We start from the raw sequence: 16,479 nt of genomic DNA on the forward strand, positions 1-16,479 counted from the left end.
AGAGGGAACAGACAGATCACCTAAAGATTTGTCCCTATGATTTTACTGCTTTCTGTTCCATGTGTTTGCTCACTGCAATTACCCACAACGCCACTCCCCCTCAATTTGTAGTATCTGCTGTATGTCATTTCTGGTTTGTGCTCCAATTGTGGTTTCTGCTATTCGTTTATGGTTTCTGCTTCTCTTTATTTTCACTGTCTACGTTTTGCCATTCAAGCTTGCTGCCCCTTCTGTGCATACTGCCCCTTTTATGCCAGCTCTCCTGTGTGGACTTTAATTTGAAGTTAATCGATTATTTTCAAAAAAGCAGGAGACCGCTTGGTGGGTCTTTTTGAAGCCAATTTGTCATCTCATTAAAGGTTGGCCAATCTTTTCTTTACAAGTATATGGAAATGACATTCTTTGAATGTCTTTAAGGATTTTAAAGCGTTGATCCATGAATGTGTTAGTTTGTTGCAGGTGGCGAGATGCTTTGGGGAAATGTAGGGTAGGTACTGTTGGCAGTTATCTGTTTTTTGTTGGGATCCAGTTTCCAAGATAATCTTGAGCAGTTCATAGTTGTGCTATGCTGCTTTGTGCTTGGTAGAAATTATAGCGCAAGCTCTTGTGTGGAGGTCAGTGCAAGCTGTCTTTAGGGTCAATCCACAGCCGTGTGGCTTCTGAATTTCTCCACTGTTTTAAGGTCTCACCTGAGGCAGTGCATGCGCTGTTGCTTTGGAGGAATGTTGTTTACATATATCGAGCTTGGAGCCTGCTCATTGCATACCAGGCGTTGGATTTACCTTCACACTTATTTGCTGGCTCCTGACTAGTCAGCGCATGCAGTTCAATTTTCTCTTTGTTTCACCGTTTCATGGACCAAGTACTGATTGTTTTTTTTTTTTAAGTTAGTATCCATCCAAAGCCTACACTGGGATTGAGGTACTTTTGTAGGTCAAAGACTATCAGACATTGCAGTTGTCTGCATCCCTAAATATGTCTTGGGGACATTCTGAAAGCTTCCCTGGGAATGCACTCTGACCATTGTTTACGATTGGTTTTGTAACTCAGATTTGCTTGCTTTCAGGTTGCTGTTTTTTTTGTTTTAGACTGTCCAGCTTGAGTTCCTTCCAGCTTGAGTTCGTTCTTCCTGTGAAGCCTATTTACTGTATTCTTCCACGAGTGATTGCTTTCTGTAAACAGCCCTTTTAATGTTGTTCTTATTTTGTCACATTTGCTGTGCATTCCAAGCTAGAGGTCCAATGTCAGGGTGTGACTTTCAAGGGAGCTTGGTGTTTACTTTTTCTTTCCCTGACTACAAAGTGAGAAGATATATGCGACAATCCTGCTGGTTACCCATGTGAGAGGAACGGCTGAATTATGCTATTATTCTAGCACACAACACATTTAAATGTCTATAAATGAACTGTGCATATTTTTGAGAATATATCAGAATTAGGAAAGCACAAACAAAGCACTTTGTGTAGGGCACATTTACAAAAAAATATATATGTTTGTGAACTTGACAAACAGATGCTTTTCTTTGAAAAACACCCCATGCAACACTTTCACTTTAAAGGCGGCCACACCCCTTTATTTAAACTCAACTCATTTTACAATGCCAATAGTTCAAACTCTCATAAATGCAAGACCTATTGCATTGCAAGTGCTTGTTTTGTAAGATGTTGGTCCATAAGCAGAGGCTGGAGTCAATGTGGAATCACATGGCTTTTGTGGTGAATTGATCAAGATTCATCATTGACAGCTACTTGCGTACAGTTTCGTTCCTGGAGTCATTGGTGATAAATAGAAATGTAGATTTCTCGGAATTGTGGAAAAGTTCCACAACCATAAATCAATGGTGGTGAGGAGGTCCTTTAGTTGTCTCAAGGTAATGCTGAGAGGGCCAATATGTGGCAATTTCTTAACGTAAGTGGACCATCATTGTATGACAGTGCCCGGTCTCAGCACAATGTTGGGCATGGCATAATTTTTGTAATGTTTTGCATACCATGGGCTCACATTGAATGATGGTACTGAATCTAGCTCATTGCGGAACCTGTCAGTATGGTGCCAATTCTAGGCATTATGTGGGTGGCAATGACATGATGATACCCACTCCTGGATAAAGCTGACTCGAACATAATACTTATAATTATAGGAATAATGGTGCCATCCTTGGTAAGTTAGAGTCCATGCTAGCACAATGCTGACCATGTCATAGTGGTGGTGAGCCCACCCTGTGCATTAGTGTTGCCCTTAGATAGGGCTGGTACATTTATTGGAATAATGGGGGGATCCATTGCATGACGGAATCCACTCTAGCACAATTTGGGCTGTGTCATATTGATGGTAATGCTAGACACACTGCCGAGGTCCATGGCATGATGGTTACCTTTCAGAAAAATGAACGTTCTTTTAGCATTGTAAGATCCATAATATGAGTGTGCTCACCCCTAGCACAATGTTGGCCAAGACATAATTGTGATAATTTTTGGTAAAAATGTGGGCATCCATGCTGCAGCTCATCACTCTCATGGCGTCTCCTTTGATGTCTTCGATGACAGCCAGATTGTCACAAGTGTCCATGAAAATCTGGAGAATATCCTGTCTACCTTTCTGACTTGCGTTCACTTAGAAGAAGGCCTACACTTTAAAGCTGAACTCTCAGAACAAATGTGTTGATCATTGTTAGTCCTCCCTCCATCAGTACTTCACTGTGAGGGCCTTAAAATGTATGCACCTCCTGACTCCTTTGCAATGTGTTATGAACTTTTATTTCTTTGTTCATCATATGCTTTAATTTTGCAACCCCAATTAATCCTACTGCTGCTAACAGGGAAATCACCTTTCTACTCCCCATTGCTTGCTGTAAAACAGTTGTGTAAACCATTATTCCTCCCCCTGGAGACAGCAATTTACACTATTTGGGTCTCCATTGATATATTGCAGCCAGACTTCAGATAGTGCATAATGTGGTTGCTTATCTGATACTGCAGATACCATCCGGATCATCTGCGGTCCAACCACGTGGTTCTTTGAGAATTCTCACTATGGAAATCCTTCTCCTTTCATCACAGAGGTCCTATCTATCGCCAACAGTGGTCTTTTCCTTACAACCCATCACAACTTGTATGATCTTGTTATCTCGGTCTTCTTTGCCTTAGCCAGTGCCCCCTAATTTCTAATTTCTAACTGCCAAAACAGGAATCATCTTCACTGTCCCTGTGCCTTCAGTCTAATAATCTGTCTTTTAGATAGCCCTCAAAGCTGTTCTGTTTTACTTTTCCCACTAGGTACCTTTACCTGGCTTTGGTGATCAGTGTCCATGCAAGCACACCCTTTGGGCTAGGAATGCACTCTGCAAGTGAAAATCTTCATATTTATCATTTATTCTTCACTTTCTTTGTGCTCCCATGTGCAATCACTGGAATTCTATTGTTAGGGCATCTGGGACATGATAGTTGAAATGAAATGAAATGAAATGATAGTTCCTGCCTTTTGCACGGAACTGGACCTGGTTTCCATTGAGGGCATCAATTGAATACACAATTGTGGGCATCCATTGTATACACAATGATTTACATACAAGTAAAGTGATACATTGTAGTTTTTAATAAAATTTGATGGGTTAAGCAACAGAGCCCCCTGGCATCTTTGTGTATTGATGGATGCCACTGTGCAATCTGTGTAATCATTTCAAACTAGTCCCTTTCATCCATCCTTCAATTTACTCCTTAGCTATTCCACACACATACATTCCCATTCATCCATCTATATTATCATCCATCCATTCATGCACTGCACCAGCCATCAATTCAACTAAATGTTGAATTACTATAGTTTGCATCCACTCACCAAGCCAGAAAAGCACACACACATAATCCAACCAGAGAACCATGCATACACACCATCGCTACTCAACGAAGAAGCACTTCGGGTTTTATCAAAATAGCATGTCTATTAGCTTTGTTGGGGCTTCTTTCATTTTGTTGTTTATAATTGGCTTCTACTGAGGAACAAGTAAAAGAAGAAAGCATAATACCTGGCTCCAGAGTCAGTACTCTCATATTCTAGGCAAAATCCACACTGTCACCATGAGGAGATATGAGGTGTTTTTGTCTTGTTCTTGTGCATAATGTAGCTCTGTATTGCCCTTTTCCAGGACTAATTTTAGTTAGGCAGAATCATAAAGCACTGTGTCACATGTAAATACACAGTGGCGTTACTTTGGTTAGAGAGGGTATATTGTTCAAAGAAATGTGTTGATGTCAAGTAAATGATCAACACCGCAGCTCTGTCTTCACGTCCTCGAGCTTTTTAGTTTAAAAACAGGTAACAAGCACACTTGTTTCTCTTGTGGAATGGGCCACTGGTTTGAAAACAACTTCCAAATAAACCATGCATGGATGAGTTAATGCTATTCCCTCGGTATTGTACCATCTTTAGGGTGAGCCTATTGGACGCACACATGCACTGCTCGCTCTGTGAGCCTGCAGTAGTAGAGAATGGAAGAGAAGCTGTGCCCACTCTCCGCAAATATTTTTCATTGGCTTGTGTAATTGTTTTTCGTAAATGCTGCCTTCGTATTTGTTACTAGGCCTCTTAGTCCCTCCTTAGCACAGCCTTGTCTTCATTTGTAACCTCCCATGTCTACTGGCCCCTTTATTTCGGTTGTTAAACGGGACCTGATATTTAGTCTGTAAGCACTATTTACTTTATTGAGTTTCTCTCACTGCAGGCCGGACATGCGCTGCTTTAGCAGAAACCCCTTGTGCTTTTTAAGCAGCACCGGCCACCCCCACGACACCCGCTTTCAATCACTTTAACCCAGCATGATCTTGTGCCTGTTTCAACCCCCCCCAAAAAAATGGATTTAGAAATGATTAGCGAATTCAGTCATGTGAATTCCTGCACTAATGCCACCTGACGGCTTGTTTTCAAAAGCCTATTTTATTCACAACAACACCCCCACCACCACCAATACCACCACCAAACCATTACCACCACCATCAATACCAATACCACCACCAATACCAATACCTTCACCACCAATATCAATGCCACCACCATCAATACTACCACTACCACCACCATCAATACCAATGACACAGCACCAATACCAATACTACTAGCTCAGCGCCTCTCGCTCACTAGTAATAGCAGGGGCACTGTATGAGGCCGGAGCTGCAGCTGAGACCATCCCTCCCTCCCTCCATGCCTGCCATAAAGCACAGCCCGCCCTGCAGGGTGAAGCCACGGTCCTACTGCAGCTGGAGTGTTTCTATTATAGCAATGACATTACGCAATGCCACTCTGCACATTCAAATCACGAAGAGGGCAGGAGATAGCCCCCCTTCCGCTCTTCCTCCTGAGCCATGACAGTTCAATCTAGAGCAAAAGGTGTTGGAGCGCTTTGTTAGTGTTTATAGCTCGGATCTTATGTAACTCTCACTTTATTCTTTGTGTCTGTGCAATTTACAACACTTTCACATCTTCCTCACTGCACTATTTATCACTACTTTGAAGAAGTCGCAGGCTGGTCTCTTCCTCTGATATTTACAATCTAACAAGCACTTGAGAAGGCCCTTTATAGCAATGCAATAGGTCTCGCATTTGTGAGAGTTTAAGCTATTAGTATTGTAAATGACAATGCCTTTTATTTATGTTTTAAAATCCAAAACATAATAAAAAGGCATTGTCATTTACAATGCAAATAACTCAAACTCGCGTTAATACGAGACCCTTTGCATTGCAAATCCATGTTGAAAGCAGGCAAGACGGTGGTACGATTAGATCTGTTCTAATGGTGGGATGGGGGTGGCCGACTGCATGAATTCGAGTGCTGCAGCTGCGGAGTGGAACAGTCTGTGCTTTAGAGTGGGAGACAGGCTTTGCAACAGCTGAGACTAAGCCATCATGCTCAGGGCTGGACACGTTTCCTCTGAATGGAGGCCAGCATGAGGTTTGCAAATTATTTTTCTCTTCCAAGAGGGCCTGCGAAGATTATTTTGTATTACTTCACAACACATGCAGATAGCATAAACTGAAAAGATTCACACCATTAAAATCGCAAACAACAATTACAAACGTAAATAACATAATTATTTAAACTGTGTTGCTGCCTCTGAATTAGCAGACATACTATATGTGTTATTACCTCCATGCAAGTGTGGTATGTGCAGGCCTATCTACAAAACAACACAGCAGCCTATTAGAGAGTGGCACCTCAGTGGAATGGAGTGGTGAGGTTTAGGTGGAGTGAGAATGTTGTGGACTGCAATTGGAGAGGCTTGTCCAGAGTGACAGTGATGCAAAGGACATCAATGGGTTGCGGACATGAGAGGGGATGGGTGCTTAATCCTAAAAGCAAGGATCACAGCACATGTCTGGATCTACACAAGAGGGGTTAGTTGTACAGACATTGAGATAGGCAGAGGGAGGAAGACAGTGCTGACACAAAGTTTTTGTTAAGATTGGGTAGCTATGTCATTCTGTATTTTATATAATATATGGTAAATGTGGGAATTACAATAGAGCAATACTTGTGCTTTTTGACTTAGTGCAAGTTTCAATACAATTTCAACGTAAATATCATATTTTGGAAATTCTTTGTATAGTATTTCCCTAAATCTTTGCCTCCTTTTGCTGAACACGTTTTTGATGGCATACAACTCTGCACAGTTTAATCTTGCTAACCATTGGTAAAGTGGTTGTTGTCTCACTTTTAAACATTATAATATTGGCATATATACCTAATTGGCATATTACATTTACTTGTAAGTCCCTAGTATATGGAATTGCATGTAACCAGGGCAAATGCTACTAGTGGGATGCAACATTCCTTGTGCCACCCACTTAAGTAGCACTGTAAAGTATGTTTTCACGCCTGACAAGTCAACCTGTGTGTGCAATTTCATACTGCCATTTTGGCCTAGAAACCTAAACCTTTTGCTTGGCCTAAACCTTCCTTTTTAATGCATATAAGCCACCTCTAAGATGGGCCCTAAATGCTCATAAGGTAGGATGCATGTTATTTATAAAGTCGGGCATGCATATTTAAGGTTTACGTACACTGACAGTGAAACAACTCCAAAGTCATTTTTCATTTGGCAAGGCTAGCTTTCTGATAGGAAAACACTGTGTTACAGTATAGCAACTTATAGGCCACATGTATCAAGCATATTTGCTTTCGCAAACTGGCCGATTCACAGAATCGGCACATTTGCAAACACAAAAAAAGCTTTTTCTGTGTATCAATTCCTATTTTACAATTAAGTAACCTGTTACCAAATTGCAGTATGGGTTAGTTATTTGCAATTTGAAGGGGCGTTCCTTCCAAATACCGAATCGCAGCAGTATATATGAATGTTTTGTGACCATGAATGCAGTTGCATACCTTTTGCAATTTACCACCAGCTTCAAGATGGTGGTAACCCATTCACAAATGGGAAAGGGTCTCTAAGGGACCCCTTCCCCTTTTGGAATGGTGGCAAAAAGCTTTTTAAGAGCAGGCAGTGGTCACACGGACCACTACCTGCTAATAAAAAATAAACGTTTTATTTTTATTTTTTAAAATACAACCCGTTTTCTTTCTTGCAAACAGGCTGCATTTAAAAAATAAGATTGCTTTAATGAAAAGCAATCAAGGACACAGTGGTCTGTTGACCCCAGCAGGCCACTATCCGCGTGATTTTAGCGATTCCTAGGGAGGCGCAAATTAATATTAATGAGGTAGGTCGGTTTGTGACCCCCTATGAATCACTAAATGAAACTTTTGGAGGTTGATACATTTTTGAATAGCCCTTACCTGCTTGCTGCTGTTTCCTTTTTGCCACACTGCCGGGGGCCTGAAATCAAGCCCGTGTTTATCACCCGCCAACTTGGAACACTTACTGCCACCCCTGAGCGCGGAGCGCAGACTGCCCGGGACTTCACTTTCCAGGGGGCAGTGCGCTCTCGCAGGAGGTGCAGCGTCACCACATTCAGCAGGACCATAAAACAACGTTGGAACTCCAGCGGCGCTGATGCGCGCAGGCCGCGCGGGCGAACCGGGCCAAGCCCGGGCCAAGGGTGGGCCCTTCCTTGCCTATCTGTGCCTGGATGAGGCTGGGCTGGGCCCAATCTATTGGCTCTCATATGGAATAAGCGGATCCAAATTGTCAGTAAGGAATTGAACTGTTTTGATTAAGTGATAATATTTATTCCATCATAAATCCAGGCTCTTCCTGTATCCGGCACGTGTTGCGCCGAGCGGGGCTTATATTATTGTTATATCACTTGACTTGGCTGTGGGTTTTGTTATCAGTTTTGTTATCAGTTGGTAGGGAAAAATGAAGTAGAACGGGGACCACTTTAAGATTACATATTGTATATGGTGGAGGGTAGCCAGGTCTGACTAAAGGTGCTTAATCTTACAGCTAGTAATAGGTAAAAGAAAGATGCCAAGTCCCAAGCCCTGCACAGTAAAAATAACTCCCAGTAACACACAGCAAACTTTATTAAGCTACCTCACAGGGGCAATGGGGGCTCTGGACAAACAGCTATCCTCCGTAGAAGAGTCGCTGGAGGCAGGAACATCTCGTACTATTCCTGAACCAGAACAATCTGATGCATTGAACTCTTCGAGGCTTGGGTCAAAGTCTAACGCATCTACAAATGGTTGCATCCAGCACATTTCAGAGGAGATTTTACTGAGTGATTCAGATTCCTCCTTACAACCTCCCCAGAAAAAACAAAAGAATCCAGCTCCTGGAGACAAATCAAGCGTTGAACCGGTAGGTGGCGGCGGTTGTAAAAAAAATACCTAATGCCATTGTTCCCATTGTGATAAAACATAAAAAAGAGCCTAACGACTTTGGTCGAAAGGTTGGATCTTTATGTGAGAGTCACATTAGACCAAATGGGTGCTAGACTGACCCTCATCGAAGACTAATGATACTAATCAGCGCAACAACATGAAATTGACATCTGCCGAACCCGGAAAAGAGAATAGGGGCAATAATGTGCAAAGCAGGCAACCAAGTGTGATAGTAGCAAGCTCCCACATAACCAATAACAATGAGATTGCAATGCTTAGTTTGGTCAAATTATCTGAGAAATTATCTGAGAAAAGATTTTCTCCAACAGACCACGATGAGTAATCCAACAACTAGCATAGAGAACGGGGATTGGAGGAGAGGCACCATGAGGAAAATAGGAGATTTTAGGCCCTACTTCCCATCCCGAGTGCCACAGGTCTATCAACATCTAAGGCCATCTTTCGTAGATCAAACTCATGATAGATTTGGAACAGACCAACATCTTGCCCTACAACCTGATGCAACCCCATGCGTAATCATTCTAGCAAATGTACCAAAAAAGAGGTCACTAGAAAGAGAAACTTGAGAAACATTAAGAAATAAATCACTGCATTGGTTAGGCAGGAGGATAGGATCAACCAAACAACTTTTCGACGAGTTCAAGAATAGGAGCAGGGTCCAGTGGGTCGGTAATCGTGAAAAAATGCTGCCAGGAGATTGTGTTGTCTTAACTTTCAAAACACCTTCTCTTGTGAAAAAAATCCTATGGATGGAAGGAAATAACCCATTAGCATTAGAAGGGATCAATGTACTACCACTTGGTTTCTTTTACCCACCTTCTTTTGGGGGCGTGAGGGAATGCAGGTTTAGAAAAAGCAAAGAAATTCAAAGTTATTACTATGACGTCCCAACTTTCAGTAGGTTTAACGTGCTCTCTGGCTTGGACGAAACAGATTGACTGGTTAAGTAAAACTCTAAAGATTTTAGGACTCAGGCAGAACATATTAAGCCAGGACAACCTTTCTCAGATTATGCCCTCAATTCTAGCCCACAGGCCCTTAATAGGGAAATCAGTCATCAATCTGATATCCAAATTTCCCACCATCTCTGTGAGCTAGATAGTACCGGTTTAGTGCCATAAACAATTATGGAGACTAAACAGGGATGTGTAGGGAACACTATGAACATCGAAACGCAAGTGGGGTTCATTGAACAGGACATAATACAGACAGGAATTTCTAACAAACCCACTTTTAATATTGTCTATTGGAATGTAGTAGAGATGCGATCCAAAATTACCAGCGATGTATGCCTTGACTTCACTGGTACATTTAACATGCTCTTCTTACAAGAGACTTGGGCCACTATGGCTATACATATTGAGGGTTATAAGACTTATTTCTCGCCTGCCATTTCCTCTGTCTCAGGCAGAGCTAAGGGAGCTTTGATAACATTCACCTCCAATCTTTTAGGGATTAAGGAAATAATTTTCCTTAAATACGAACTCAATTTTCAAATGTTAACCCTTAATACGAATAAATATGATATGTATGTACTGGTACATTTCTATAATAATATGCATAAGGACCAGTTGATCGCAACCTTCAAAGAAATTTTCTCTGTCCTGCAGGAAATCAAAAACAAATTTTCCAAAAATATCTTTGTAATATGGGGGGGTGATTTTAATCTAACACCATGTGGGCACAATGGTAATTTAACCTGTGGCCTGATTGATGAGAATAAAAATAATGTAATGCACTTCCCTCACACAATAAGTGGCGATTGTCTGAATGAGACATTATTTAATTTGGAACTTGGTTTGGCTAATGAACTGGTGATACCCCCAGTTCCACTCACCCAGACTTTTAATGGGAGAGGAACCACTACTATCATAGCCTTTATCTTTGTGTAGTGTTACGTCCCACTTACTGAATTTTAAACCTCATGATAATTCTACCAGTGATCATTTCCCAAATAGTGTCTCAATACTATGCCCAAACAAGCCTCACAGAAGTAATTTAGAGAGAACGTACAGGCAAAAAAACGGGACCTTGGATAGGATGAATGGGTATTCTCTCAAGTGGGACAAAGTTGACCCACTTGACACCACAACAGTGGTGGTAAAGAACTCCCTTAAATCTATAAAGAAATACCTGGACATTTCAACCTCACATCAAGAGGTTTTAAGTAGCTTCACTGCAATAACAAAGGCAGTGAAAGAAGCCCTGTGTGTCCAACAAAAACAAAGGAAAGGTAAGAGTAAAGGATGGTTCAATAAGACCTGTACTAAAGTATGTACTGACCTAAAATGTGCCCTACATAAAGTAGAAAGGGACAGACAAGAAATCGCCCAGCTTAGAAAAGTGTATAACTGGGATATAAAATTAAGGAAAGCTGAATTAAAAAAATAAATCTGTGAAGAACTGCACAAGAGCTGCATGATTAAGGACAGTACTGCATTCTGGAAGGCCATTAAATCTCCATTTCTTTCGGAAGCCAGGGATTAGCCAAAAATGTAAATTGCTGTAGACGAAACTCAATGGGTAGACCACTTCTCACAGATATTTGGATTAAATACCAAGGAAGATTGTGTGGTAAAAGAAATAGATAAGATAAGTCTCTACTTTAACTCTGTAACTTTTCCTAACTCTTGGCATCCCCCAGATGGAAGTCGAACATGCCTTAATGGCCAGCAAAGGGGAAAGGAACCAGGCCCTGATGGGGTCCCAGTAGATCTTTTTAAATATAATATGGACCTGTGGACCCCAATACTGACCAGAGTTCTGGAAGCCTATTGTCAGTCCTGGTCCCGATATTTAGGAAAGGAGATGGCCAGAATCCGTCCTGCTACCGCCCTATTTTCTTTACTAGACTTGGCAAAGTGGCGGGACGCATCGTCCTTAATCGTTTACAGCAATGGCCAGACAATAACAAAATACTGTCTGATCTCCAATTCGGGTTCAGGGGAGGCCTGGGCACAATGGAGCAAGGTCTTAATTTGACTCTCTTAATGGGTAAATACGTAAATGCAAAGGGGGGAACTTGTACATGGCATATGTGGACCTAACCACAGCTTTCAACTGAGTTAGTCATCCCAAACTATGGAGTATTCTAATAGAAATGGGTGTAGAGATCTCATTGGTAAATTTCCTACGAGAACCTAATGCCAGTGCTACGGCAAGGGTGCGGTTCGGTAAAGGTGGGGAGCTTACAGCGCCGTTCAGAGTGGAGGCAGTTCCGCGAGGCACTTCAACTTTCAAATGCCACGTGGAACTAGGTTTACCGTATATCATTGACATAGTGAAATTACAACCAATCTTGTTATCGGATCGTATATGGTCATCGCCCAAAAAACTTCTTAACCAGGAGCTCCTGAACGACTGTCTCAGGCTCGAAAATGCAAACAAGATTGGTTGGCTCTTATTCGTGAAAAACTTTCTGTATGATTTAGGATTGATAAGGTATTAATACAACCCCTTACAGATATCAGAGATCCCCGGAAAAAGGCTTAAAAAATTGTGCTTGACTCATTTGGAAGGGCTCAGATTAGCTACTGAGGCAAACAAATGTTTAGTCCAACACATTTTAACGATTCAAACTACTTTAGCCATACAGCCTTACCTAACGTTCAATTTGAGTGGTTTTGATACGATTTAGGATGAACATATTCCAACATTTGATAAGCTTTCTCAAAATGAATGATTGGTCTAAAACGCTATCAACCTGCCCCTGCGATGAAGTATCAATGCAATCATCAATACATGTGGTTTTGTTTTGTAAATTTTATAAGGAACTGAGGAAACAATGGGCAACACCTACATTAAAATATTGGGCTTGTGACAATGCCGCCCAGCTTACCTGGCGATGCAATTATTGGAAGTAGAGTGCTTTGTAAAAATGATGGCCCAATTTTTGAAGCTCTACGTTAGACACTGGACAAATTTAGATAGGATTGGTGCTTCACATCCTGCCCAAGAATACAGTTGTTCTCCTTTTTTCACTTAATGATGCATTTGATGTCCTCCAATGATGAGCTGGTATTTTGGCATTTTATACTGTTGTTATGTACTGTCACTGATTTAACTTGTAACGTTTTTAAAATTATTTATTATAAGTAGAGGATGACATTTTAATTATTTTTATCCAGTTTATCAAGTTTTTTTTCAAATATTTTACTTTTGATGGTTTTTGCACTTTCATGAAAACCGAATAAAGAAATTGAATTGAATTGAATTGAATAGCTATTACCTAAATGCGATTTACTGAAAATCACAATTAGGTAATCGTTACTCCAAATGTTGATACATCTGGACCATAGTACTTTTTTCAGTTTGGGAGCAGCTAGAGAAGTGGTTCAAGGACTTAATTGAGAAGTAATTTAAAAACCATGCAAATATTCAAGTAGGATTTTACATTGCTATTTTGGAAATGACATATTTAAAAAGTTGTCATCTTCCTGCCTAAGGTAAAGTGGATTTCTGCTAGTGCCCAGTCTCACCACGCTGCTGAAGTTAGGCCTAACTGCTTAGTGCCAAACTACCAGAACTTTAAATATAGGGTTATTTAGTGAATTTTATGGTTCACCCTGACAAGGATTGTGATTTATTATTTGAGGTTGGCTCTCATCCTCCTCAACTCCTGTTTCTTGCACCATGGAACACCAGAGACATGCTTCATGCCAGGCCAGTGAGTTGCAAGTTGAAAAAGCATGTTTCAGTACTGAACCTGGTCTAGCAGTCCGAACATGAGCAGCTTATTCACTCCAGTTTCCTGCCAAGCACTTCCAGAAACTCTCTAGGGCCACTCTTTGGGGTGGATCAAACTTAAAGAATATACTACGGAGCCAAGAGGAAGCCTTGCAGGGAACCCCACTGAAATAAAAGCTAATAAAGGTATGGAACACAGGATACATGTATAGTATTTCAAATCTGATGACTTCTGGCTGTTATGAAGATATATACACATTTTGCATTAAATGCTTCACTATTGCAAGGCACTAGCAGAGGAATATGGAGCAGTGGATAATGAGGAATTGCAAGGCACAAGTAAGGGCAAAATTCTCCTTGATCAAGTTTCCTTCCACTGGTCAGCACCACTTTGACCTTCAGTTGGAAGACATTGTGTCCAAAGTATTCAAGGACTGTAAACATCTTCCAGTTCTTGAAAAGGTAAAATCTGACTCTTGGCAGTCTATTTCTATTTTTTCTTCAACATCAGGGCGCCAAGTTTTTCCATTCTTCGTATAATGTTTGCTTCCTGGACACAAGTTCTATAAAGGTGCCTTTAAGCCTCCCTTTAGTTACTCGCCCTCCAAGATGTCCAGCTCCTGAACATTCCAGGGACTCAATTCACTGCCAGTGGGAGCAAGTTTAAATGTCACTACCAGTGGGAGGAATGATCTCTCACTCATGACTTGTGGTTCTGATCCCACAGTGCTGAACATTGGTGCCTGCAGGATCTACTTCTCCTCCACACCATCTGATTCAGGGTTCCGCAAGACAAACTGAGGGAGTTTGATATGTGTTTCAATATCCTGGAACTCCTGACCAAAAAGAAAGTAGTAACTGTGGGGATAAGGTGTCTTTACAGCTGTGCTTTAGGTGGAAAAACATTCTGGAATTTTTCTTATTAAAAGCATTCGGGCTTTCAATTTCTACATTCCTACAATCCATTTTAAGATGGACACATAAACAAAAGGTCGTTCCGATGTCTCTCAAGAGGCATTTCACACATTCAAAGTAAGCATGGGCGGAAAATCCGTTACGCTCGCGGATTTTGCGGATTTTCGGTAAATTCGCAATTTGCGAGATTCGCGAATTTCCCGCAAAATCCGCAAATCCGCGAGCAGCGGATTTTATGGCTTGCTCGCACTGTTCGCGTGAATTCGCGGCTTCCCAGTTCAACTTCGCGCCCAGCGAATAAGCGCTAAATTGCAGAAATACGATCTTAGCAAAACTGAAACTACTTACCAGGTTCAAAAGTTCAAGCTCATCATTAGTAGCCATTTCCTGTAGTGCTTCCTGAGGGGCCCCTCCAGAGTTCAGTTGCCTACTTGCAACTATTATGTGACCCTGCTCTGACCCTCAGAATAGTTACACAAAGGTCCTGAATTACAGCTAAGGCAGACAAGCAGGAGCCAGGCTGGAAGTTCAAATCCAGTGACACATTAATCAGCCCCTAATTCATTATTGTCAGTTGGGGCAGGGCAGGTGTTGTAACTAATTTTGCAACAATGAAAGCACTTAGCAAGTGCAAAAGATCACTAATCAGGAAGCACTAAGGAAGCAGGTGCCAGCTAAAAAAATATTCTGTGACACATTAATCAGCCCCAAATTAATTCAGGTCACTTGAGGCAGGGAAGGTGTGCTTTGCTTTGCCACAATAATGTACACTGGACAAACAGAGGGTGCTGTGATGAAACAGAGGGTGGCATGGGTGGGCCAGAGGGTGGCATGAGTAGTCAGAGAGTGGCAGTGGTGACAGAGAGTGGCAGTGATGAAGAAGAGTGTCCCAAACAGGCTGGACACGTAGAAACAACAAGTTCGCAAAACTTGCGACCCGACAGGTAAGTTCGCGTTTGCGAAATTGTACAAAACCCTCGCGAACTGGCAGAAACCCGCGCGAACACAAAAAAAAAAATCCGCAAATTCGCGAGAATTCGCGGATTTTGTGGATTGCGAGTTCGCAAATCTGCAAAATTCGCGAACGCGAGATTCGCAAAATTCACCCATGCTTAATTCATAGAACTTCAGGAGCAACAAGACCAGAGGGTCCTTCTCTTAACTCTCTTGACAGAATCAATTCCGGATACCCACAATCAGTCTCAATTACACCTCTTACAAATGTTTCAGCTCCTCCAGTGGTTTGCCTTCTCAGTAAAAGAAGAAAAGTCCATCTATAGCTTGATATATTCTCAGTACGTGGACTGTAAGAGAACAGATGTTGCATGACATGTTTTGCTTGTATAGCCTTCTTGAGTGTATCTGGCTCTCTGGGGGCTTTGGGTTTGGGGCACTATGTAGGCTGCTATCCTGTTCAGGTAGAACATTTGTCTTACACATTCCCCTTTTAATGCAATCTTCACAAAGTTGTTTATTTTTCTTGTAGTTAATTTGTAATCTGTGCATTTTATATCCCTTCCTCCAGTTTCTAATGGTCCTTTCTACGATAAGGAAACTGCCACCACATACATATACTGTACACCTAAGTGTATAATAGTAATCCTATCTAAGAAATTCAAGAATGTTTACATTCTTTTTCAATTGATTATAAATCACTTATAATATAGCCCTATAGCCCCCCGTATCGGGCTATACCGGCTATTAAAGGCCTGCTAATGTGTTAAAGGCCCGAGTCGAAGGAGAGGGACTTTAACAAAGCGCTACAAGGGGCAATAAGGCTATTAGAACATTCTGCCACTAGAGGGCCGAATGTTCTTACAAATAAAACAAAGGCCTCTCGAAGAGGCCTTTGTAAAACAATGGAATGTTGCTCTGCAGGCCTTTACTGGCCTCTAGAAGCAGGGAGAACTCCATTGTCTACAAATGGAGCTCCCAACAAATCAATGTTCTAATAAACATCAAACAAGATATACTTTGTTCTTTTGAAAATAATCATCTTTTTCTTTTTTAACACTTATCAGTATTTACCAACTGGATCAGGAACAAACATATCCACTTTTTTCAGAATTGTATGAACA

At 41.4% G+C, this 16,479-nt stretch overlaps 1 protein-coding gene across 1 annotated transcript in view; it reads left to right on the top strand.

Annotated features, from left to right (window-relative positions):
• The window catches only part of STK32C (serine/threonine kinase 32C), a 1,581,084-nt gene that overhangs the window by 464,968 nt on the left and 1,099,637 nt on the right, over nt 1-16,479 (top strand). The window lies entirely within an intron of this gene.

This window comes from Lissotriton vulgaris, chromosome 5 (assembly GCF_964263255.1).
Source record: "Lissotriton vulgaris chromosome 5, aLisVul1.2, whole genome shotgun sequence".
In the NCBI taxonomy this organism is placed as follows: domain Eukaryota; kingdom Metazoa; phylum Chordata; class Amphibia; order Caudata; family Salamandridae; genus Lissotriton; species Lissotriton vulgaris.